Source organism: Larus michahellis, chromosome 7 (assembly GCF_964199755.1).
Source record: "Larus michahellis chromosome 7, bLarMic1.1, whole genome shotgun sequence".
NCBI classification, from domain to species: domain Eukaryota; kingdom Metazoa; phylum Chordata; class Aves; order Charadriiformes; family Laridae; genus Larus; species Larus michahellis.
In genome coordinates, this window is record NC_133902.1 from 58,227,011 (window position 1) to 58,250,658 (window position 23,648).

The following is a 23,648-nucleotide window of genomic DNA, read 5'->3' on the forward strand; positions in this document are numbered from 1 at the left end:
AGTCCAGCGTAGGGCAACCAAGATGATTATGGGACTGGAGCACCTCCCTTATGAGGAAAGGCTGAAAGAGCTGGGACTCTTTAGCCTGGAGAAGAGAAGGTTGAGGGGGGACCTGATTAATGTTTACAAGTATCTAAAGGGTGGGTTTAAGGAGGACGGAGCCAGGCTCTTTTCAATGGTTCCCAGCGACAGGACAAGGGGCAATGGGCACAAGCTAGAACATAGGAAGTTCCGTTCAAATACACGGAAAAACTTCTTTACAGTGAGGGTGACAGAGCACTGGAACAGGCTGCCCAGGGAGGGTGTGGAGTCCCCTTTTCTGGAGATTTTCAAGACCCGCCTGGATGCAGCCCTGAGTAACGTGCTTTAGGCAATCCTGCTCTAGCAGGGGAGTTGGACTAGATGATCTCTAGAGGTCCCTTCCAACTCTAAAGATTCCGTGATTCTGTAATTCCGTGATTCTGAAGGATCATCCTAGACCTGAGTCGGGCCCTCGGTCCCAGGGTGTCCACCCTCTGTTAGCAACACTCCATGTCTATCCCACTCTTTTAACCTTTTTTCTCATTAGCTCCCCTGAAAAGGAGCTTTCTTTCTCTACCCATTTATTTTTTGGGGTAAGGCTGGTTGCCACCTCGGTCCACAGAAGCCCATTGAATACTTGCTGGGCTGCAGCCAGTTCTACAGCCACCTCCTGGTGCAAGCTGTGAACCCAGTGACTAAACCCAGCCAGGTGCCCTTCCTTGGTCCCGGCAACGGCCAGTACCGAACTGGGGCTTCCATAGCTTCCTCCTCGCGTGGGCTTTCTTGCTCCTGTCCCCTCCACCCCAGCGCTGCCGGCTCAGCACCCAGCTCCCTGCCTCCGCACCTAGCCCTGACTCAGGTCCTTGGCCCAGAGCTGGCATCTGCCTTTGAGCAGCTCATCCTCCGGAGACACCTGGCAGCTCTGGTCCTGCAGCCGGGTGAGGGAGCGGACCTTGCCTGGCCCACGCAAAGGTTTGGTCCTGGGTCCCATAAAGGCTTTCCCAGACCTTTTATTGCCTGTTCTGCTAGACCGTTTCTCTCTTTCCCCGTCACTTCTTCAAGTCGTCCTTCAGCCTTCACCTGACACATGGGGTACATTGCTCTAAGGAGGTCTGCCCTTCGCCCTGGGTCAGTGCTCCGTTACGCGGTATTTTTCGTGCAAAACTGTAGGGAATCTTTGAAATGAATACTTATACTATAGTAACCCTAAGAGGAAAACATGAACTTCTCCAAGATGCCATGTAGGCAAATAATAAGCAAATAATTCAAGAATTGGGTCAGACTTTGCAGCCTTTCCAGTGAGTGAGCGATGGTTGTATCAGAGGAGCAACTCTTTATGAAATGAAATTATCCACGGGAGCACACGGGTGTCAGCGCTCAAAGCCCAGAGGACAAAAATATCTTTGGCCCTGCCGGAGAACTGTGAGAGCTTGTGTTTTGCAGATGACGTTCCCATAAACATTGCGAGAGGGAAGGGGAGCAGCGCGGAGCAGGAAAGACCGGGGAGCAGGGGACAGGTTGTGTAGCTTCTCCCATCAGCCGGAGCATTCCTGGCTTTATTAGCAGCTTTCAACTGCCAGCCAATGCTGATTTAATACTAATGCTTTTTTTTTTTTTTTCTTTTTGATGAATTGTTGCTTAGTCTTGTTTTGAATACTTCCTGCATGACTAATTAATGTAGCGAAATGAGTTAAAGTGTGTTGTTAAACTTTACGCTAGTGTGTGCAAACGAACGGCTGGAAGTCACAGCTCTTCTTCAATGTTTTATCTAATCTTCGCATTCTCAGGGACGCGGGGTATTGCTTGTTATCTAGAAGCCAGTTAACTGAGCTAAAATGTGATGTCATGCTTCCCTAAGTACGTGTAGGTATTTATGTTCAGTCTGCTGGGAAACAGGCGTGAATATAGGGAGATATACGTAATTACATTCTTCTAACGATAACAAAACCCACTTGAAATTGGCAAGAGATGAAAACCTGCAGCCTCGTATACGGAGTTTTGCTGGAGTAAAGCGTTCTGTAACATTACGCTGGGATAAAACCCGGGTGATTCATCACGGGAAAGGCACTCCCAGCTGGAGCAGATAGTTAGCAATCCCTCGCTGCCGACCCTGGCGCGCAGCGGCATCAGCCCCTCCGAGCGGAAGAGCCGCAGGGCAGAAGGTAACCCCGCGGCCGGGCGAGTTTATATTTCATTTTCGGATAGCGCTGGCTCGGCGCTCGGCTCGCTCCTCGCTGCGTGCCACCGTTCCTCTCCCCTTTCGGCTGCTCTCCCCGAGAGCTGCTCCATCCCCCTGCTTTATTTACGCTTTATTGTCCGTAGTTTATTTTTTTTTTCCCCCCTGAAACAAAGACGACTTGTGTAAGAGTAGAATAATAACATAATTGTGCGATACGCCTGTGTACCCTTGAAATAATTCAGCATCTAATTTTTAACGAAGCATGAAAGAAAACTAGAGCTCAGCAGGATCCGCGCCGGGCGAAGATCCTAATCTTCCCTTTCCAGCGGCAGGGAGTGTGTTCAGCCGTCGGAGGAGCCGCCGGCCCCGGCGGGGAGCTGTGCCCACCCCGGGACATGTCCCCGCTGCCGGACCCGGGGAGGGGACCGAGGGGACCATCCCGGGATCCCCCGGAGCTGCTGAGGGTGTGATGGAAACCCCCTGAGCAACCTGCCAGAACGTACGTGCTGCAAAGGTACACCTCGATATACTGTATAAAAATCTCTTCTCTCTAACCTTTTGTTTCTATTACAGCAAAAAAAAGTGATGATCTTTTAGTCTAAAAGTCACTTGGCTTGACACGTGCTTAAAAAACCACACTGTGTGTCGTGCCAGGTGAAAAGTAAACCTGAATATTTTCTGTTTATTCAACTCTCAGATTATTGAAGCCCAACATGTGGATTAGTCGCCCCATGCAGGGAGTAGCCCCGGACCAGTACTTGCCCGAGGGCTGGCGGGGGGAGCCCGGGGCGGTGATACGACCAGCCCCAACCCCAGCCCGGTGCTTTGGGTGCTGCGGGAGAACCTGCCTGCAATTTTTAGGGGTGGTTTTTTTTTTTTTGAGACCCTGCTTATGAAAACGTAGTTCTTTACAAATCGCTTTCCAAGCAAATGCAAATGAAAAAAATTATACGTGTTGCGTGTCTGCAAGAGAGAAGCGCATCGCTGGTGTGGAAGAGCTTCCCACTCCGCCTCCTTATTTAAAAAAATATCACTATGCAAAAAAATTAAATTAACTTCTTAAACAAATATTCGAGCTTCTGATTGTCACTAATAGCTTGCCAATATAATAGGCAAGCTATTATGATTCTAAAAAATTAAATTAATTTCTTAGACAAATTGTTGAGTTTCCAATTGTAACTAATATCTTGCCGGTATAATAGGCAAGCTATTATGATTCTATGTTTCTAAAAAATTTAATTAATTTCTTAGACAAATATTTGTGTTTCCAACTGAACCCAGCGCATGCACTCTTTTTCTGCTAAAATACCCTTTCTTTGGAGGGAATATTGGCAGCTTCCTAGTGATTGTTGTGTTCTATAGCTAGTGTGACGGAAAACGGTAAATCACATCACTTGCCAATAGAATAGGCAAGTTTCTATGATTCTGAATAATTCTATCATACGTTCATGTGTTTTCTTTTGTATCTTGGAAACTTTTACTTAGTAGCGGATATTGAGAAGTCTGAAAACCTGCCCAAATTGTGGGACGACCTGCAGGAGTATCCATTGTGTTTAACACAGCGCGTTATTAGGTGTACGCTGGTTGATTTTTACAGCGTGGGAAGCCCAGGCTGCGCAGAAGGGCTGTGGTTACTCTTGTTTTACTTGTATGAGATTCATTGTAAGGCCACGCCAGAGCAGAGGGCTGATGGTTATCGTGGATTGTGAACTTCCAATGGGCAGAACTGGTACAATATACGTATTCTCTAAAAAAAAGAAAAAAATTACATTGCCTCAGAGAGCTTGTTCTGTGGAAATATGGTAAAAAAAAAAAAAAGTGAAACAACAAAAAAGATCTCAGTGTGAACTGGGTGGAGTGGCCATTAACATGCCTTTAGAACCATCTTTGTTGAATTTTTTTTGCTTTTATTGCTGTGGAAACCCCGTTTTGCGCAGAGATAATGACTATCTGGATGTATCAGAGCTCGGGGCGGCCACTGGACAGTCGTGTCGGGAGGTCGGGATGGCTCCGGCGTCCGGCTCCAGCATCATGGCTGCGGAGCCCCCAGGGTTTCACACCGGCGCCTCTGGACTTCTGGCGTGGAAATGTAACGGTGCCATCCGCTGTGTAACGAGCTCTGAAATGAAAACGTAGAGATTTCTGCTGTAGTGAGCGATGAGCTTTCAGGCTCCATGTGTCGGTGGAGGGAAAGTGTCAGGACGAGGTTTCTTCACTAGATCCGCCTCTGCTTTGCTGCGGAACAAGGTAAAAATAAAGCCTTGGTGAGGTGCTTACGGGTGGGTGATCACTGCAATAATAATAGTGATTTAGCTCATTAGTACCGCTCAGATAAAATGATTCCCAACATCCAACTGAGGAGTTATGCAAACACTGAGGACAGGCTTTGAATCAGGCTGGTCCTCGGGTATAACCCTGCTGCCTCCTGCGCGGCCCCGGGGGTGCCAGCGGGGAGGGAATCCGACCCTCTGAGTTTCCACTGGATTTTTTTAGGTCAGCGCTGACATAAAAAACTTTTGAAAAGTCATCCTGGTTGCATTACAGTAGAAGACTTGTTCGCCGTAAATCTAAAACTTTATTTATGCGTCAGCGCCGCGATCCGCTGGTTTAATTATCTGGCATTCACGTGGCTGATCTTGAGTCTGATTTCCTGCGACTCTCTGGTGTAAAAGGCAAAGTGTAAGTTACAAGTAGTTTGGAAACAGAATAATATGGGTTTTTTCAGCTTTTGCTCATGAGTAGGGTTGGAGTTTTCCAATGGAGACCCAAGTCCGAAGCCCTCGGTGTGTCCAGGCTTCCCACTGCCCTTAGAAACGGCATTGGTGGGTAAGTATAGCGGTTTAAGCAGTGCTAAAATAATTGCCGCACGTCCTTCAGGAGGTTATTTAGCCATGTATGAACCTGACCGCAGTAAGCTATGACCCCCCCCCCAGCCTTTTCCTGGCCCCCACATCGCACGTCGTGTCTGTCACATTGATGTGATGGGACAGGCAGAGCAACTGGCGGGGGTCAAGCGATACAACAGCCGAGCTTGGGTGATGGTGAACCCCGCAGAAGAGCCTGAAGCGTGTGTTGGTGCGGCTGATGGTTCGGTTCGATAAAGCTCAGCAAGACATATTTAGTCAAAATGAGCTCATTTGCCTTGAAAACAAACTCTTTATTTTAATGCTCGGGTGGCTGACGTGGTTAAAAGGTGGCGTATCTTGATTGCTGATAGGTATCTTCCTCTTGGAAGAAGATATTTACTGAGTGAGAATAGCACAAAGTAGGCGGTAAGGTAGAATTGCTGGCACTGAACAGATCTTCACATTAGACAATACCTCCTTGCGATATAATCAGTGCGGAAGGACATAAGTAGAAATATATTCCATGTTTATTTCATCTTTTTTTAAAATTATTTTGGATTCCATGATTTTTTTGGGAGGACGGGATAGTTTGTACGACAAGACTGCCTGCTTGCCTTCTTTCTTTTATAAAGTTAATAATTCTTCATAGTTTTCCTTGTTGCCAACTATTGGAATAGCTGTAGTAGACCTTAGATGCCCATTTTCCCTGGTGAATTTACGGTGTTCTTTGCTGTGTGGGGTGACCTACTCGGAGAGGAGCGTAGTTCTTATCCCTCAGTCGCCATATGTTCGCAGCAATAATCATCGCTTTCCATAAGTGCCAGTATTGGGTCTGTTGTGCGTACGCGGTACTTTACTGTCCCGATATAGTTTTTATAAAGCTGCTGTGGAAATCGTGAGGGTTTCACGCTAGAGATGGATGTACGTAGGCAGGACTGCTTCATCACGGGCCATATATCACTGTTAACTTCTTAAATATTTTTGACATCTGCAGACCAAATAAAATCACAGTTGATCCCTTGGCACGTGCTAGAAAAGGGAAAAGTTGTCTATGAATGGCGTTTGTACGTTGACACAGCTTTGCGCCTACGTGATCCCCAGTCCAGACCCTTCTTTGGTGCCGCGGGGCGTGATCGGGTCTGAATCCACAATATTGCCAGTTGTGCGGCTGGCAGCGGTGCCACGGCAGGGCGTTAAGAGTGGCTCTCTCTCAGAAGGGACGCTGCAGATGCACGCAGCAGGAGCTGCGCCTCGTGCCGGGACTTTACTTCGCTGTAACACTCAGAAAATTCTTCCTGGGAAACCTTGAAGCGAAATATGGGGATGCGCTCAGGATGAGGGCGTAAAATACCCGGCGTGCTCCTCCGGCGGTGTGTATTTCTGAGCAAGCTGCAGCCACGCCTGGCTTTATATAAACAGCTAAATATGCTATATGAACTGCTAAATATGATAGGAAGGGATGGGAGGAAAAGAGTCAATTATAATTAAGTTTTATTGTGGCCTTTTTTCCTTTTATGTGTTCATATAGTATATAAAATCCCTCGTGCGTTCTGTTTAAATTCTGGGGGGTTTATCTGACCTTTCATTCTCTTCCTATACAACTGCCTTTCCTTTAATAGAATTACATAAATTACTGTCATCGAATTCTGCCTGCAATTACTTTGTATCCGTCAGCCTACTGCTTTTGTGCATATCTGCTTTCATCTCATTAGCTGTTCTACAGACGAATTATGGCTCGTGGGTAGGTGACTGACTGGCTGTCGGGTGCCTCCTTTGTGTACTGAAGGTATTTGGCTGGTAAAACGGTAACGTAAATATTTCGGCATCGGGCAGGTTACAAAGCGACCGGGGTTTGTATTGACAAGGGTGTTTCCGTACGAAGGGATACGCTGCGGGAAAGTATGTAACCGGGTTAACAAACCAAATCATTGGGATTCCGAAATCGGTTTATAGTGCAGCAAATAAAATGATTCTGGAAAACTGGAAGTCAGGCCAGGAGGGCATTTTCCTGGTATTTTATATTCAGAAACGCCGAAGGCTGCATACTCATGACCTTGCCTAATTTTGAGCTTATTAGCTATAGCTATTAAGAGCCCCAGGGCAATTAAAAAAAATTCCTCAAGAAAAATAGCTTTTCACAGGAACTTGCATGAACTGCTGCTGTGTTAGTGTTTGATTTATTTTTTAATTTTTTTTAACCTCTCCCCCCCCCTCAATAGCTGGAAATTGCTAACTCCAGTCCTCGTTCCCTTTCACCGTTATCATTCCTTTACTCCTGCAGAGATTTTCGGATGAAATCGCTTTGCAATGCGAGTCCCCGCTATTTTCCAGCACTCGTACAGAAGCGCGGTTGGGGCGATTGCAGCTGGTTGTCCTTTTATGCCACAATATTCACATTACTGCTATGGAAATCAATTGCTTTTCTGTCTGGATGCTGGAGGCAGGGGCCTGACGAGCTCATTTCTGGAGTTTAATCAGCTGTAGGATGGATTTTTAAAAGTAAATAACGTGTGTCTACATTTGTGCTTTGGAAGCTAAGGTAAAGCTATGCCATAAAATGAGGCTGGCAGGAAGGAGAAGGACAATCAAACCAAAATATTCGCTTAAACCACTGGATTTCTGTTCTCCAGCTCCAAGCTTTCCTATGCAGATTTTCATTTGTTTGTTGTTTCATATCCTTGCACGTGATTTTTGCAGTAAATGAAGTAGATTCCGTTTGGTTACTTTTCAGACGTTATTTTTTGAATAATTGAATAAAAGCTAATTTGGGCTATTGGCTGCATAGCGCGGCTTCCCAAAATAGCGCTGATGTGAGTGGACACAATAGCTCTTGTCTCCAGAATAATGCAAGTCCTTGATAAAATTGTAACGTCTTAAGATACCGCCCTGTGCATCTGTTGCTCAAGTCATTCGGTCTCGTGGGCTTCCATGGACCAAAACCGCAAGGAGCAGCAGTTTAATTTCAGCATCCCAAACCAGCTTGAACCTTTTCATCTGGCTTCATTGGAACGCGATAAGCAGAAAGAAGATGCGGTCGGGTGGCTGCTGATATGTCGTGATACGTTTAACGCTGTTTTGCCCGCGTGTTGTCAGGGATGAAGCACGTGATGCCTGTGTGTGTTTTGGAACGGCTTCCCTAAATTACAGCCATGCTCACTTTGTTTGAGTGGATCGGTAAAGTGTGTTTCGGCAGGATAATCGCTCTGGTGGTTCTGATGTGCACGTGCAGTTGATTTAGACTTGGTTCATATATGTCGTATATAATACCCATCTCATGATATTTGCTTGAGTGTCACCACATAAGGCTTGTGGCACTTCTTCAAGTCTAAATACATTAAATTAACATTTGAATTTTCATAAACAAGGCAAACCTTCAGATAAAGGTGGCTTTGACGTGAGCGTTAGTGGGTTTCCATGACCAGTTTGGCTAGTACTGTTATTGTGGTATTGTGTATGTTTAAATATTTAATGGAGTTTAACTTATTTTTAAATATTTTATTTTTACTACATCCATTGAGCTCTTTGTTTTTGTGGATGCTAATGATGAAAAGCATTCTTAGACTTTTCTGGCCTTAAATATTTACCCAAGGGAGTTTGTTTTCCCAGGATTCTTGTGTTAATATATCAAGAGCCTAAAGCTAAACCAGTACAGGGCTGGATTTCACAGAAATCCCTACTGGTTTTAGAGCGCTCTTTCCAGACAAACATTTGGGGCTAAACTGCTGAGGAAACAGATGCCAGTCTGCAGTTATTAAGAGTTAATATCTCTTGAGATGTGTTCGTTCTCTTAAGGAGCTTCCAGCCCCCAGCGAGGCTCCTCGTCAGCGAGATAAGAGGGGCTGGCGAGGGTGGTGGCCAGCACCTTCGGTCACGGCCTCTGTCTTGTGCGGAGCTGCCTGCAACTGTTGAACTTGAACCCCGTGTCGCTGGGATAGCGGCTGTGACTTTGGGTAGGTTTACGTAGCTTCTGAACAGGTTCGTCGGGTGGATAATAATCATGGTGTTCCAGAGCATCCAAGGGAGTCAACTACAGGAAGAAGTCTGGGGGGAGTGAAAACTTCGTTGATTCCTCCCAGCCCAAGAAAAGGCTAAATGCCCTCGTCCTCCTCGTTTTACCTCCCGTCTCTCCTGAATGATGAGAGTGTGTGTACGTGAGTGTGTGTGTATATATACACGTGTATACGCGTGTGTGTATTTATTTGTTCATTGGCCTTCGAGATTTGAAAAGATTTCAAAGTTGTTTTATCAGCATTGGGTGAGCTGCTATGTAAGTATGAAAGTTTCATTAAGTCGCTTTCAACAAGAGTTTAGCTCGTGTGGACCAAACTGTATGCTACTTTAACATAGACTACAGAGGGGGTGTGTGCATTTAAAATGTTTTAAAAATTCATATAATAATTTTCTTACTTTTTCCCAGACAGAAGAGGTTCTAAACAGCTTCTACCTCATTAAAACTTGGTTCTAGATCTGATATTCAAGTTGCAAAAAGGAAAAAGACTTTCTTATTGGTTTTTGTTCTCGTGAGCGTTTTTCTGTGGTACTGCTTTATTGAGCAAATTTCAGCTGAGGCAGCCAACAGCATTGTTAAACCAATGAATATTATATTAATGAAGGTAGAATTTCATATATATTAAAATATTTTATCTGGGAATAACATTTGGTGCTATTTAGTTTGGTGTTCAGACAAAAAACCTCTGGCTTTCTGGCACTGATGAAATAAAAATCTTTGATTATGATGCAGTTTGGCAGGAGACCAGCCAGCAACATGCATTGCCCCAAGTAGACCATGAGACCCAGGTCTGATGAAGCCCGATTTCTTATGGCGTTGTGTTTCATGGTGGTTTGTGGTTTGTAATTTAATTTTTTCCATGATCGAGGCACCTAAAATTTTTCTCTTTGTCTGTTGGGTTTGGGGGTCATGGGGTTGGGTTTTTCTCTGTCTAATGAGGCACTGGTGCAAGCTGCAGTGTTTCCTTAACTGGGGCGCTTGGAGGATGTTTGCTCTGTGTGTTCACTAATTTCCCAGCCTCTACCTCCGTGTCCAGCCTGGCCGAATGCCACCGACGGGTCTGAGTGTGGCTTTGGATGGAAGGAGCGAAAAGGCGCATAATGATACACACTCCAGTACAATGGGAAAATCCCCCTTTCCCTAGTAAACCGTGCTGAAGATGGGATCAGATGAAGAAGGATGAAAAGGGAGAAAGAAGCAATAACATAGGGTGCATCAGGTTGCTTTTTTGCCCTTCTCCAGTGAGAGGGTACAGAAATGCCGGGGTAACCATTGGGTGACCCAGCGCACTGACTGGTGGTGGGATTTGAGGAGGGAAGTCCTCACGTAGGGAGCTGGGTGTTGTTTCCCTCACCTTGAGAGCCTGATGTCATTAAAACTTTTTAGCACTTCTAATAATAGAAAAATACTTATTTCCTAACTGGCTCTTAAATGCCTTTTAGTGGATTAGTTTGAATCACATCAACTAAGAGCTTGATCATCTGCCAGCTGCTAGAGTTGGGCCAAAGCTTTGTAAATTAATGAGGTCAAGGTGATTAGTACAGGTTTTGGTGCTTTGGACCATGCACCAAATTGTTGCCATGCAAAGTGTGTAGCACTGGACGTCTGTCACTTTGTTCCCTTTTCAGTCGTATGCTGTGAGGGTGTTTGCCTGGGTTGGCAGTCAAAATAAATGTGAAGGGCTCTGTCTGATGCCAGCGAATGAAAAATATATTGAGGGTCCAAAAAGTAGGATCAACGTTATAACCACTCCTTTTTTCTAGACACCTACTGCTGCGATAATTCTGACTCCAATCTCGATTCAAGGCCGTGGTGCATTAAGCAGGCTGATACCTGGTATCCATTCACAGGACGTGTATGGGAAGAGATTTTAAAGTCTCGCAGTATCACTCCCGTGTTGCTGTTGTGAATGGAGAAAGGTCTTTGAACAAACACGTTGGTACGTCTATCGTATAGAGCTGTGGAAGCTCACAGAGCTCCTGTGGACACCAGCGCATCTTACGCATTAACTGTTGACTGTTATTGGGCGCAGGAAAAGAACTGAGCTGTCACTGTTACCCAACAGGGCAAGTTCTGGTGATGTCTTTAGCACACTCGTTATCTGTAGAATTTTAAAAAAATATAGTAACTTTCAGTAGGCAGGAAAGACTCCTGCATTTCGTAAGCTCTCAGGCAGCTTCAGACGATGGAAAAATGATGTGGGCTGGATATCCAAATGCACTCCGGCATTTGTGGTCCAGCGAGAGTTTGATGGGTCTGGCAGTGGAGGCTCATATTTCTGAGGCTCATCCCATACCTTCCTGCTAGCTTGCATCTGTCATCTTCAGGGACAGAGAGCGTTTTCAAGCCGTTTGGTTGAGTTTTGTCCCATTTGGTCTAGAATACTTGATAACTCTGTTCGTTGATGCCAGCCTTTGTCTTCACTCTGTTTTTCTCTCTAGTCAGCATCCATTGTATATAATTGCTTTTCCAAGATCTTTACAATCCCCTTCTTTTCACAGATGTCTGAAAACATTTGTTGGATATCATAAGCTTTCTTGAGGGAGGATTATTTTCAAGGTGATTTGTCTTGGAATGATTGCATGTGCTTTCAGCAGCTGTCAGCAGCATCTGGCAGGGCTGGACCACCAGTTAACAGTCTTAGCTAGATCTGTCTGAGCGCCATTCATTTGTTGGATTTTTCGCATTATTCTCAAGCATTTCAAGTAAGACTTTAATATCTGCTTGTTCTTTTCAAATCCAAAATACCAGCAGATCTGTGTCAGTTGATTCGGTATTTCTCAGGGCGCCGTGTCGCCCATTAAAATTGGTTCATTATTCAGGAGGGAGGCTGTAACTGTGGTCTCCAGTGGGGCACTAAGTCTCCTGGTACCTCTGGGAGGTATAAGTGTATTTATTTTGTCAGTCCTTGGTTGCCCCACCTCCTGGGGTTCAGGTCCATCTTGCTGGACCCACCGAACATGGGACATGTTGGAGGCCTCTGCGTGATTGTGCATGCAGCAGCTGCCTTCTGTTGCTGGGCGGCTGGAAGAGCCACTAGGTGCCATTGAAATATTAGAGTCATAGAATGGTCTAGGTTGGAAGGGACCTTTAAGATCATTGACCCAAGCATTAACCCAACACTGCCAAAACCACCACTACCCCATGTCCCTCAGCACCACGTCTACATGTCTTTTAAATACCCCCAGGGATGGCGACTCCACCACTTCCCTGGGCAGCCTGTTCCAATGCTTGATAACCCTTTCAGTGAAGAAATTTTTCCCATTTATTTATTTTCCTATTTTTCCTAATTAGACAGGTCACGTCCAATGGACAGACCTTGCAAGACGTGAGACTTGGCTGTATAATGCAGCACTTTCTGTGTCATCTGAAATTTTTTTGGTCCTCTGACACTTAAAATGACACAGTGAGATCGCTTAAAGGAAGCGTCATTGTCACCACATCTGTGGCCGTCTTTCGCTGCTATTGTTGAGCCCAGCCCAGGCTGCGTGAGATACACCTACCAAGCCTGGTCCTTCAGGGGTGGCATCGTCCACGGCCAGTGCTTGGGGACAACTGAACGATAACAGAGTGCATTTGTGCAGGTAAAATGCTGTTTGAGACAAACACCCGTTGGCCTTGGTGTGAGTTGCAACATCTACTTTGCAGATTCTCTCCAAATCTGACCCGTAATCATACTCTTGACTTAATTGTGGTTAAAATTCCTGGGTGTCTGCAGCTATCAGGACTGGTTGGCAGTGGCGTTAAATTAAGATCCAAACGATTTCTTGTAATTCACAACAAATAGCAACTCCTCTGTCTCCAGTCGGGGTTTGAGGTTCCATCTTCTGCCCCGCGCCACGTGCTCCACGTCTGGGGAGTGGGCGGCTGGGCAGGAATGTCCCCTGCGGCGGGCAGATGGGAGCTGGTGGCTTGCTGCCCAACGCTGTTTTGAAGTCTCTCTGCGTCTGTCTGCACTGACTTAAATATAGCCACGTCGTGTGAGAGCCCACACTGTACGTTGTTCTATGCGTGTAGACGCTGATAGTGTGATAAGATGGTAACTACGACTCGAGTTGGACATATATATATTTCTATTAACCCTGAGGGCAGCGTTGTAAAAGTGCTCTTTTGTTTCCAGTTTAGCACAGGAAGCTCATTTTGGCTTCATTTAATATGAACCGCTCAAACTGGCGGGGAATCAGAAATTTAGTTCCATGACATCATATCTCTGGCACAGCAGCAGGGCTGGGAGCTTCCCAGAAACCAACCCCCCCTGGTCCTACATCAAAACCCGAAATATCCGTGCAAGTCTGTCGGAACAGGAGAAGGTTGTATGGCACGTTTTTGTATTTCTTCCTTTCCGCTTTGAGAAGAAAGGTAAAATTTTCTGAAGCGCTGCAATGAGCTGGATACGGGAGAATACGCAGCAGAGGGGGCGAAGTTCTGTGCTCGGGGGGTGGGTGCCTGCCCCGTCCCCTCTGCTGCCCTCGGGGGTGAAAATTCACCTCGTCTCCCCCCGCGGTGCCTCCGCCTGGGCCTGACGATTTACTGCAGAATTGTGACTGTGAAGATTGCACATTTCCACTTCGGCTAAAATAAAAAATAAATAAAAAAAAAATCTACACTGGTAGATAAGAACATATAGGGGTTTAGCTTGCAAGAGTTGTAGCTACTTTGTTTCTGGTGTAAAATTGATTTTTTTAATTTTTCTTTTTTTTTTTTAGGCGAAATAATATAAAGCAAAGACTTAAACCACTGATTGTTTTGTTTTCTCAGGTGAATCGTTTTCCCGGCTGCAGTGCGCAAAGCTTTAGGGTTTTATAGCAGGCGAATCTGGAGGAAACAAAATCACTGGTGGAGGGCTGAGACCTTTTTTTTTTTTTTTCTTTTCTGATAGTCTTATTGCATAGAGGAGAAGGCATGGATGTGTGCTGAGAGTAAGTATAAGAGCAGACTCTACAAACTTCTATCCAGTATTTTGTCTTCTTTATTTCTCTAATATTTTATCTTGTGCAATGGTGTGGGTTTTTTTTCCTCCGCAGGAGCGTACATAGAGCAATAGGTGTCAGCTTGTTCTGGAGGAGCCGGCCCTGGTGCCCGTCTCCCTTGCAAACAAAGCTGCAGCAGAAAGAGCCGACACCTGATCAGACGTGGAAACCTGTTTTCTAATTAATTCCTGATGCTTCTCACGCTGCTGTATAACTTTATAAGGAGCTCAGAGAGATACTGTTCCCTTGGTCCGGGAGCCTTGGTTACTGCACGCCTTATCCTGCCGCATCTCGGCAGGCCTAGATTTCTTCGGTTACCTGCCCCTTCCCTGCAGAAAGGTATATTTTTAAAAGCGCTTGTTGTGTTGTGAGGGGTTTTGTACGCTGCAGACAAGGGACCTGGCCGATGGTGGGCGAGAGTGGGATCATTTCTTGGTGCCAGACCCGCCAGCGCTGCTTTGGCTCCAGCCTTTGGACGAGCGGGGTGTGAGCAAACTGTTTTTAAGCGTCTATTCCTAATCGTCGGGCTCAGAATTGCGGCTGCAATTATGAGCTTGTGTGTAAAGCTGTGGTGGGTGTAGGAGGTGCCAGGTCCGGGTGGGTGCCCCAACTCCTTGTGGGAGCACGGCTGAGCTGGCGCCGGTCTTTGCTCAGGCTCTGCAGGAGGATGCTCCTCTCGCCAGGCTGTAAAAGCCCTATGGAACAGGTATTTGAGGCCAACGGAACCTTTCTGCTGACCCAGACGTCATTGCATCCAGCCCCAGAGGAAAACCGAGCAAGGTGAAGCGTCTCCTCCTCATGGGAATTTCTGGTTTCCACATGTTTTTGAAGTCAGCAAGGCTTTACGCTTAAATATAGAAGCAACCAAGGGGAGCGTTGAGGGTGTAATCACTGAGATAACTGCACATTTTTCAGCTTGGGGCTTCTACCGGCGATCCCTGTGTGCCAACGCCGGGCTGGAGCAGGAGCTGTGCCTGTGCCGTGAGCATCCCTGCATGGGGCCGTCTCGGCCACTGGCTGCTGGCAGGACTCTCCCAGCCGATGGCCAGGCACCCCTAACCGGGGGAGCTTTGTGTGTGGGCACCCCTTCCTGGCCTTCTCTTGGCCCACTTCATCTGCGGGAGTAGGTGTAGCCCCCATGTATTAGGGAGTGCAGAATCCATGGGCAAAGCTTTCCGTTGACGTAACAGTATGTGTGTGTGTGTGTATGTGTGTATATATATATACACATTTTATATATATGTAATCATAGAATTGTCTAGGTTGGAAGGGACCTTTAAGATCATCAAGTCCAACCGTTAACCCAACGCTGCCAAAACCACCACTCCTCAAAAATTCCACAAGAAGCTACTGAAGGGGAAGGTTCTCGGGTCCATGTGGAGGTGGCAGGTGTTGGGGTGAACAGGCGGCCGATGGGGAGCCTCGCCGGCTTCTAGCTCCTGTGGCCCCTGCCCAGGATTAGGATAATCATTGCAACCAGCAATTTTATTGGCTAATCTTGCTGTATAATGTTTATAGTGCTGCTTTGCTCCATAATACAGTCTCACTTTTTAGAGTTCTTTTTTAAATGTCTGTCTTGCATCGGTAGTTTGAGATACTACACCTAGTGCATGTGTTACTTAAAAAGAGAACAGAAATGCCATTTTTCTTTAGTTAGAATCCAGCATGGATTTAAGCACATAAATGGTTTTACAGCCAGTGACTTGTGACATAATTAGACGTTATGGAAATTAAATCAGTCTTTCAGTGCCAAAATGTGTATCTGTTGGTGAATATGTTGGTGACGATCATAGATGTTGTCGAGTAATCTGTGTTTGATCTACAATATTCTTGGAAAGGCCATCATTCCCTACAAGAAACTTGGCCTGACTTAATTTTTCATGAGGTCTCAATTACATATAAAAGAGAAATTAAATAAAATAGTGCTGCAGAAAGCAATCTGGAATTCCTCTCATCAGATACGTTCTCATGGATCCTTTGGACCAGTAAGATTTTTGAATTTTCAGTCCGTTTGCCTCTCTGGAGGCTAACTTGCCAGTTAGCCTCTTCTGTTGGCTTTAGGAAGTAAACTTCTATCATACTTTATTCTAGGTTGATTTAATTTATTTCTTTTCAGGTTTTCAGTGATCCATAATATGTTTCAAATCAACATTTCTTACTAGAGCTTGACTTACTGTCTGGTTCTGGGGTTTTGTTGTGTCTTTGTTTTCAAATAATGGTGTGGGCCACGTTTTCTGGCCTGGTTGTGCTCTCAGCTATAGATCTTGCTTAGAGAAGTCTTTGCTAGGAAAGAAGTGTAATGAAATATAATGATGCTGGCCTGGTGCTTCAGTTGGAAAGAAAAACTCTGCAAAGTTGCAGTTCAAATGTTCTAAAGAAAATTGGTTTAGGTAATCTTAAATATTCATTGGTATTTGTTGTGGTAAAAATATAGCAATGTTGTGGCTATGATGGTGGAGTGTCTTTGCTAGAAGCCTATTTTCTCCCAAGGCTGGAGGAAGAGTTGTCTTCTCAGGCTCGTTATTTATAGCCGTATATTCTACTGTCAGCATTGGGAGTAATTGTCAGAAAAAGGTCAATTTTAGAGAAATTAGTAGATGAAGAGCAGTGTATTTTCAAGTCAGATCAACATTTCACCGATCAGACATGGATTCCTCAACAAGTTGGGGGTAGGACCAAGAGTGGAGATCAGGTCTAATGAAAACCAGTAAATCATGGTCTTCCAGCAGTGAAAATGTCAGCGGTGACATAATGAAAGCTATATATCGTGGCCTGTGGAATGCCAGATGATTCATGTGTGAAAATTAAGCAACTGGTTAAATCAGGGGGGCACATTTTGAAAACTGCATCTGCTTTTAGCGTGTTCTGTAGGTGAGTGTTTGAGGCAGATGAGTTGGAGCACGATTTTGAGGTATTCTTCAGCTATGTTGAAGATAACATCTCTTAGCTGGCAGACACTTGAATTACTGATGATACTCCATAAACACTCTGTACCTTGGGAAAGTGGACTTTCTAATGCCAAGATGATGAGGCATTTGGATCTAGCAAAAGGCAGAGCAGATGAAGAGATAAAGGAAGGAGCAGAGAGGTCTGCAGTGAAACTTGATCTCCAGGAGGTGAGAGGTTTGATGGAGCAGATTGAAGATGGGGCAGGAGGAGGTCTGCCTTAGCTTCCCATTACTGATAATCAAATATGTTCTTTTATGTCATATGTAACACTTGCCGTCTAGTGAACTGATGATGGTAAAGCACCCCAACTGGACGAAATGGGCACTGGCAGAGGTGATGGTGCGTCAGGAGGTGGGTGGAAGGTGTTAAGGCAAATGCACGAGACATCAGGGAGTGGGGCTGGTTACAGCTGAAGGCAAAGGGGGGATGAGGGTGTCAAAACCCTGCATGGGAGCCTGCCTCAGCTGGCCGTATCGGAGGCACAAGGCTGAAGGGGTGTCAGCTCCTACATTGCAGAGATCTTCCAGGATGGAGGGAGAAGGGCAGGTTGGATGGGACTTTGAGCAACCAGGTCTAGTGGGACATGTCCCTGCCCATGGCAGGGGGGTTGGAGCTAGATGATCCTTAAGGTCTCTTCCAACCCAAACCATTAAAAAAAATATAAAGCTTACTAATACCAAGTAGGGGTTATGTTTTAAATCGTGTACTGGCGATTGGTAAAGTTGCCAAGCAATGCATACCGACCCAGTGTGACCAGCTGCAAAATGATCTATGGAAGCGTGTGCTCCAACGTACCCCAGGGGAGAGAGCCAAGCAAGACCCAGACGCAGGAGGGCAGACCCATCAGCTTCTGCCTTTTCCTCATTTTCTTATGGGATGTGGTAAAATTGTTCAATGAATGTGGTTTTCTCTCCATCCTGGACAACCCAATCTCTTCACACCCCAGCTGCCGTTCTTTTTCTTTGCTGATCTTGGGCAACATCCACCCCAATGTCCTGGCTCCCAGGCTCCTGCTTTAGTGTGCTTTGCTCTCCTGATTTGTGTTTGTTCTGGTTTTATTACCAGAACCAGGGTTTACCGGTTATGATGGGCACCGGGTGGTGATCCTGTGACTCTCAGGATCTAGCCCACAGAGTCTTCATGTAAGGTCCCCAAGTCATCTTTCTGTCCCCTCTTCGTCCTCGCCATTTTTTAGGTAGCTTTATTCATGCATGCATTGTTTGTGCCCTGAGATGAAACAAACGTATGAATATCATTTTATTATTTTCAAAAAATATCAGCCAGCCAGACATCATCGTTTCAGGGAGAATCACGTTTTCTATCCTGGTGCACTGCTGTTATTTGAAGCTAATCATGAATCCACACAGTAAATAACCCATGAGCTCCAGCTCGTTATTTCTGGTTGGTTAAAGTAACAATTGGGGAAGAAAAAAATAAACAAACAAAAAATCCCCAAACAACAGCAAAGCCAACAAAAGACATCTTTTCTGACATTGCTTACAAATGACTAGGTCTGTTTCGGTGAGAAATCCAGGAGAACAGGAGCCTGGTTTTGTGCTTGCGGTGATTCTAGTGCAGCGGTGTTTACCTCTGTGCCGTAGCTTGGTTTACTGTCGTTAAAAAAGGAAAAAAATATAAATATATGCATTAGCTTTATAAGATGTTAGCAGATAATTAATGATCAGGGGAATGTTTTCCTGCTTAACTGTGTCATGTAACAGCAGTATTTTTGATGAGAACGTTGCATCATGCCCGTATCCTCGCTTGTGCGATTTGCACACAGTGAAATGGAGGAGTGAGGGACGGTGATTAGCTTTAAGGGAGATGTAGGGAGGGTACAGAGCTTGTGTGGAAACCAAATGAAAAACTAAATGCACAAGGAAGCTGGTACAAGAGGGAATGAATAGGTCTGCTTTAGTCCCGGAGTTTTCTGCCGACAGTTAATTCACTTTATAAGCAGTTGCCTCCCAGCTGAGCTCTGAACAACGAAGTGGTTCAGATCTCTTCAGCTTCAGAAAGATGAATTCAAAGCGTTAATTTATCTTGCGTTACGAGTAGCGTATACCAAGGCACAGCAGACTGTACCGCTCCGGCAGACTGTGTTTGAGTCCGGTTGCGGGGCAAGTCCACCCGTGCCTTGTGCTGGCATTAACCAGGGTGGGCGACTGTTGCAGAGGAAGCCAAGGGCACACGACGTTCTGTAGGAAGGCACGTATTTACTGCTGCACAGCTTCCCAGCCCCCGTACGTGCCAACAAGTACCAGGGAGCACACTGAGGTCTCCGTCTCAGAAACATCCACCTAAAACCACGGTGTGATGTTGGAAGCTTGACACTGTCACAGGAGTGGTGGCTAAAATGAGGACGGCATTTTATAGCTTCCCATCACGGTGGAGATGACAATTTTCTTTTAATAGGTGTTTTTTTTCACCAACAATTTAAAAAAATAAAGGAGTGAAATGGCTTTTTCTGGGAGGACAAGAGCCAAATAATTAATTGGCCATTGAATTCAAACAGCACTTGAAAGTATTGTAAAGTTGTGGGGGGGAGGGGGCTGTTTGTTTTGGGTTGTGCTGGGTTTTGTTTTTCTGGAAAAGCTATTGAAAATCTGAGTGAATTAATGATGGTAGTGTTTGTTTACTCCATGGATTAACTAGACGGCATGGATTAACACTAATTGGTCAGTTCTAATTTGGGTTTCTTTTACATGACTTTAATGATACACAGCTTTTCTAATGTTTATACCAAATAAGATATGCATAAAAATCAAAGGGAAGGCAGTGGAATAACTTTGAGTAGAGCTTAATGAGAGATGTATTTGAAGTTGAGTATCACATAATGTCAAATATGAAATCAGATTAATTTGGCTCTTTTAATGTACCTAATTATGGAAATTTCTGCAAAGGGAGATTTCCTACAAAGTCTGTCGTAGTCCTTGTGGAGCAAAGGGTGGCAGTAAAAATAATACAACAGTGCAAATAGAAAGGTCTTATTTATTTTGGTGGCTGGACCAGGTTGTGGATGCCACCTCTAATTTGCCTAGAAGTGGATGCACACGAACATGAGCTACTTTCTTCTATCGTCAAGAGAAAAATGAGAACGAGATACTTATCCAAAGGACTGTTGTGCGACGTTAAGTTCGTTCTTTATTAAACGTTATGTCGGTGCCGAAAGCGCATAGCTGGGGACGGTCAGCCCATGCCCAATTATTTCCCTGAGGTTTAGCTGCCGACATCGGTGCGGCGTCTTCTGCAGCCCGGTTGGAGACGTGCTCTTTGGAAATGAGCAAAAGCAGCCGTTTTGTCCTCAAACGTGTCCCCTGCCTTTGTGGCTTGCTGGTATTTTTGATGCCTTGTGCCAACGGGAATTCAGGCGCGGGTTGGGAAATAAAAAATGGCATGAACTCCGGGTGAACTGCCAGGGGAACAGAGCCCTTCTGCAGCCTAATCTGTGCGGGTCCGGGGCTGGAACAATGCCACCCGGTGTTCATTAACTACTGCATAAATATGTTAAATTGTTTGGGGAAAAAAACATGGCACTACAGCGTGAATGGGAAGCACGAGAGTTTATTAATATCTCGCCCATCGCAAGGAATAGTAACGGCCCAATCCTGTTTATGCTGATTTTGGTGAAAAAGGTCCCGTTTCTCTTCTGCGGGGGAAAAGCTCAAGTTTTGAATTAGTCCGTAACAATAAAATCTCGTTTCCCCAATACTGTGTTTTTGGGGCTGATCTCTGAACATCTACAAAGCTCGCTTTGGGTCGATGCCGAGCAGTCTGTGACTCGGTGCCTAATCTAGCATGTCAAATGTGTGGGGTGATGTCCGAGAAGAACTGTCACAAATCGCTCTGGAGAGCCGAGGGGGAAGGCATGGGCAGAGCCAGGACACAATGGTGCAGATTGATGTATGGTTTTATTAAAGCACAGTTTGTTGCATGACGGACAAGCGTTTCAGCTCGCTCTTTAACGTCTTCTGGGGTGTTTAATACAAGAAGTTTCTTGTTGTCAATAGTTTTGGGACAAAAGGCTGAACGTAGCCTTGCAGGAAAGTGAAAAAAAATAAGTATTTTCATTTGAAGATGCCCTTTTCACCAATTAGATTTTGAGATGTCACTAAGATGTTTTTTTTTTAATTTGTCCCAAGCATGCTTGGTTAATTGGGTAGAACTCATTTTTGTAATCAGAAGGGTCTGGTGCTTTGGTCTCCCCCCAATTATTCTGTGTAACAGTCTCCTTTCACAGCCAGAGCCGTAATCCTGCCCATTTCAAAACGACGGGTTTGTTTGGAGACCTATTTTCCACAAAATCCTACCAACCCTCTCGCAATTTTTTTTACAACTGGAAATGTTTGTTGGTGTAGCATAAATAAGACTGTTGTGTGAGTTTACCCAGGACTGACCTTCGGCTAAGCAGGCGTTCCTTTGAGCCTTTAAAAATTCGGAGTTTGTGCTGATGATCTTCCTGGACTCTAGACTGTCCCAATTTTCTAGAAAATGTAACCCCAAAAGCTCAGCAGTATCATCTCATTCTTTTAAAACCCCTGAGTATATATATCTGCTAGCCTGGTACATGGGCCAGAAAACTGTTTTATTGAAGAGTTTCATGTCTTGGTTGCAATTAGATCATTTGCCGGCTGTCTCTTTGTAAGCATGGGATGCGTCCTCCTGTTGTATTTTATCTCACTCCTCTCATTGGCATCTCTTACTCTTGGCTACGTTTTATTTGGTAATGTGCTGCGAATTTTTGCCCTTTTTCCTAGCAGATGCATTGCATGGTCGCACCATAAGTGCTTCCCCGTGTTTTAACTCTTGTTTATTGGGTTAAATGCCCTTGCTTATTGGGAATGCTCTTGCTTCTTGCGTTAAATATAAGTAGGAAAGATGGTCCGGGATGATCCCAATTGCTGTCGCCACACCGAACCTCACCCAAATTTAACTTACTGCATTGGCTCGGGACCTCGTTTTACCTTTCCCTAGGAGAGCACCACCACCCTGCCCGCTGCCAGCACCGTTTCACAGTGTCACCAACCCTGGACTGGCTGTGGCGGCCTCCCTGCCCCGAAACACCCTTCCCGGGGCCGGCTGCTCAGAGCCTTGCACCTCCTTTTTTAAATGAGACTTTCCCGGGCAGCAAAAGGAGCCGTACGCAACGCGTGGTCCACACAAACGGCATCCCAGCCTTGGAGAGAGGAGCCCTTTCAGTGGCCCCCAGTGAACTTCAGTGTTTTTTTAGGAAATAATTTACGCCCCCCGCTTCCCCTTTGCAGAGGGGCCTGGCCGCTGGAGCTCGAGAAATGGTTTTTTGCTTCTTATTAGCAGGAAAATCCCAGGATTTCTGCGCTCACCCATGGTTTCCTTATCCTCCATCTGCGTGGAGCCGGGCTGTCTGGGGGCTCCCCACGCGTTGGGGTCAGCCCATGTGCCGTGGGACAGGGCAGGGGCGAGCGCCGGCTTCCAGACTTCCCCGACCGAACCGAATCCTGGTCTCGCACATCCCCTTGAGTTCAGGGCTCACTGCCCCTGCTGCCTCTAGGGCATGCCATGCCAAAACCTGGGGGATAGGTCTTGAAATGATTTGTTAGGTCATCCATGTCCGTCTTGCCGCTAGTTCAGAAGTGTTCAGTCTTAAATATTACTATGGAAATGAATTATGTCTGACTTTGAATATCTCGCCTTCTCAGTTTGACAATTAATTTGACCATTAATGTATTTTCTCATGTGAACATCATGGCCTGCCTGATTTTTAAGCTAACTTTTTTTTTTTCCCCTGTCATTTATGCCAAATTCTGAGTATCTGAAATACTCAAGCGAAATACATCTGTTTCATCTCTCCTCTGTTTTTTATCTGAAGCCAAACTATCCTCTGGGGATGCACGAATAGAAGTGGCATTTTACTACAACTCATTAAAAGATGAGGGGTTTATTTATGACCTAAGAAAAGTTAAGCTTTAGCTAGTTGGACTGAAAATATAAGTAACACGGGTTGAAAATAGAAGCAATGTGCTACTTCTAAAATAATCGTGAAATCACATCTTGTTAAAGACTAAATTGCATCCGAGGGAAGACGGTGTGAGAGGGAACATATTGTACCCCCCTTCGCTTCCCCAGGACCTGGGCTTTTAGCTCAATGAACTACGGGCTTTGTAATTAGCAGCAAGGCGATTAGATCGTCCACATTTCTGGGAGTAATTTGTGCAGTAATTGTGTTTGATTGTTTAATTACTCTTGCTTACTGTAAATGAGGAGAGGTAGTGAACCCCTTTGCACGAGCACCTACAGGTTCCTTAGCCAGAAGTTTCATGTGCTTCACTACATCCCGTATTATCAGGAGAATAACATAAATTTAACCATTCCCGAGGCCAAACTGCAAAGAAAATTCTCTAAATGGCAAATGGAAAGCAGCTGGATTTGAAGGCAATTCAAATGAATTCCCAATTTTGTTCAAAATCTTTCTGATGTGTGTGGAAGGAACCAAAAGACAAGAAATAAACAGAATAGACCCCCCCCAAAAAAAGAGGTAAAAAAAATTGTGCGAGGTGGAGGGGGAAGATTGTGAGTAGAGCTGGTGAAGTTGCAGATAGTCTCTGTGATTGCTGTCCGGGCTCCTGCACAGCCGGTAGGTGGGAAACCTTCCATTGCAATCCAGATTTGTCTTGGGACGGTGATGACGTGACACA

General features: G+C 45.4%; 1 protein-coding gene across 5 annotated transcripts in view; it reads left to right on the forward strand.

Moving 5' to 3' along the window:
* The first annotated feature begins 1,339 nt into the window (after positions 1–1,339).
* Positions 1,340–23,648, forward strand: part of LYPD6 (LY6/PLAUR domain containing 6) — a 41,225-nt gene continuing 18,916 nt past the window's right edge. Inside the window, exons 1-2 of one of the 5 annotated variants that reach the window (XM_074596246.1) lie at positions 1,340–2,183; positions 2,527–2,714. The gene's annotated coding sequence lies outside the window, so the exon portion shown is untranslated. Of the gene's footprint in view, positions 2,715–23,648 lie in introns of all 5 variants that reach the window. The other 4 variants (XM_074596248.1, XM_074596249.1, XM_074596250.1 and 1 more) reach the window with 4 other exon arrangements.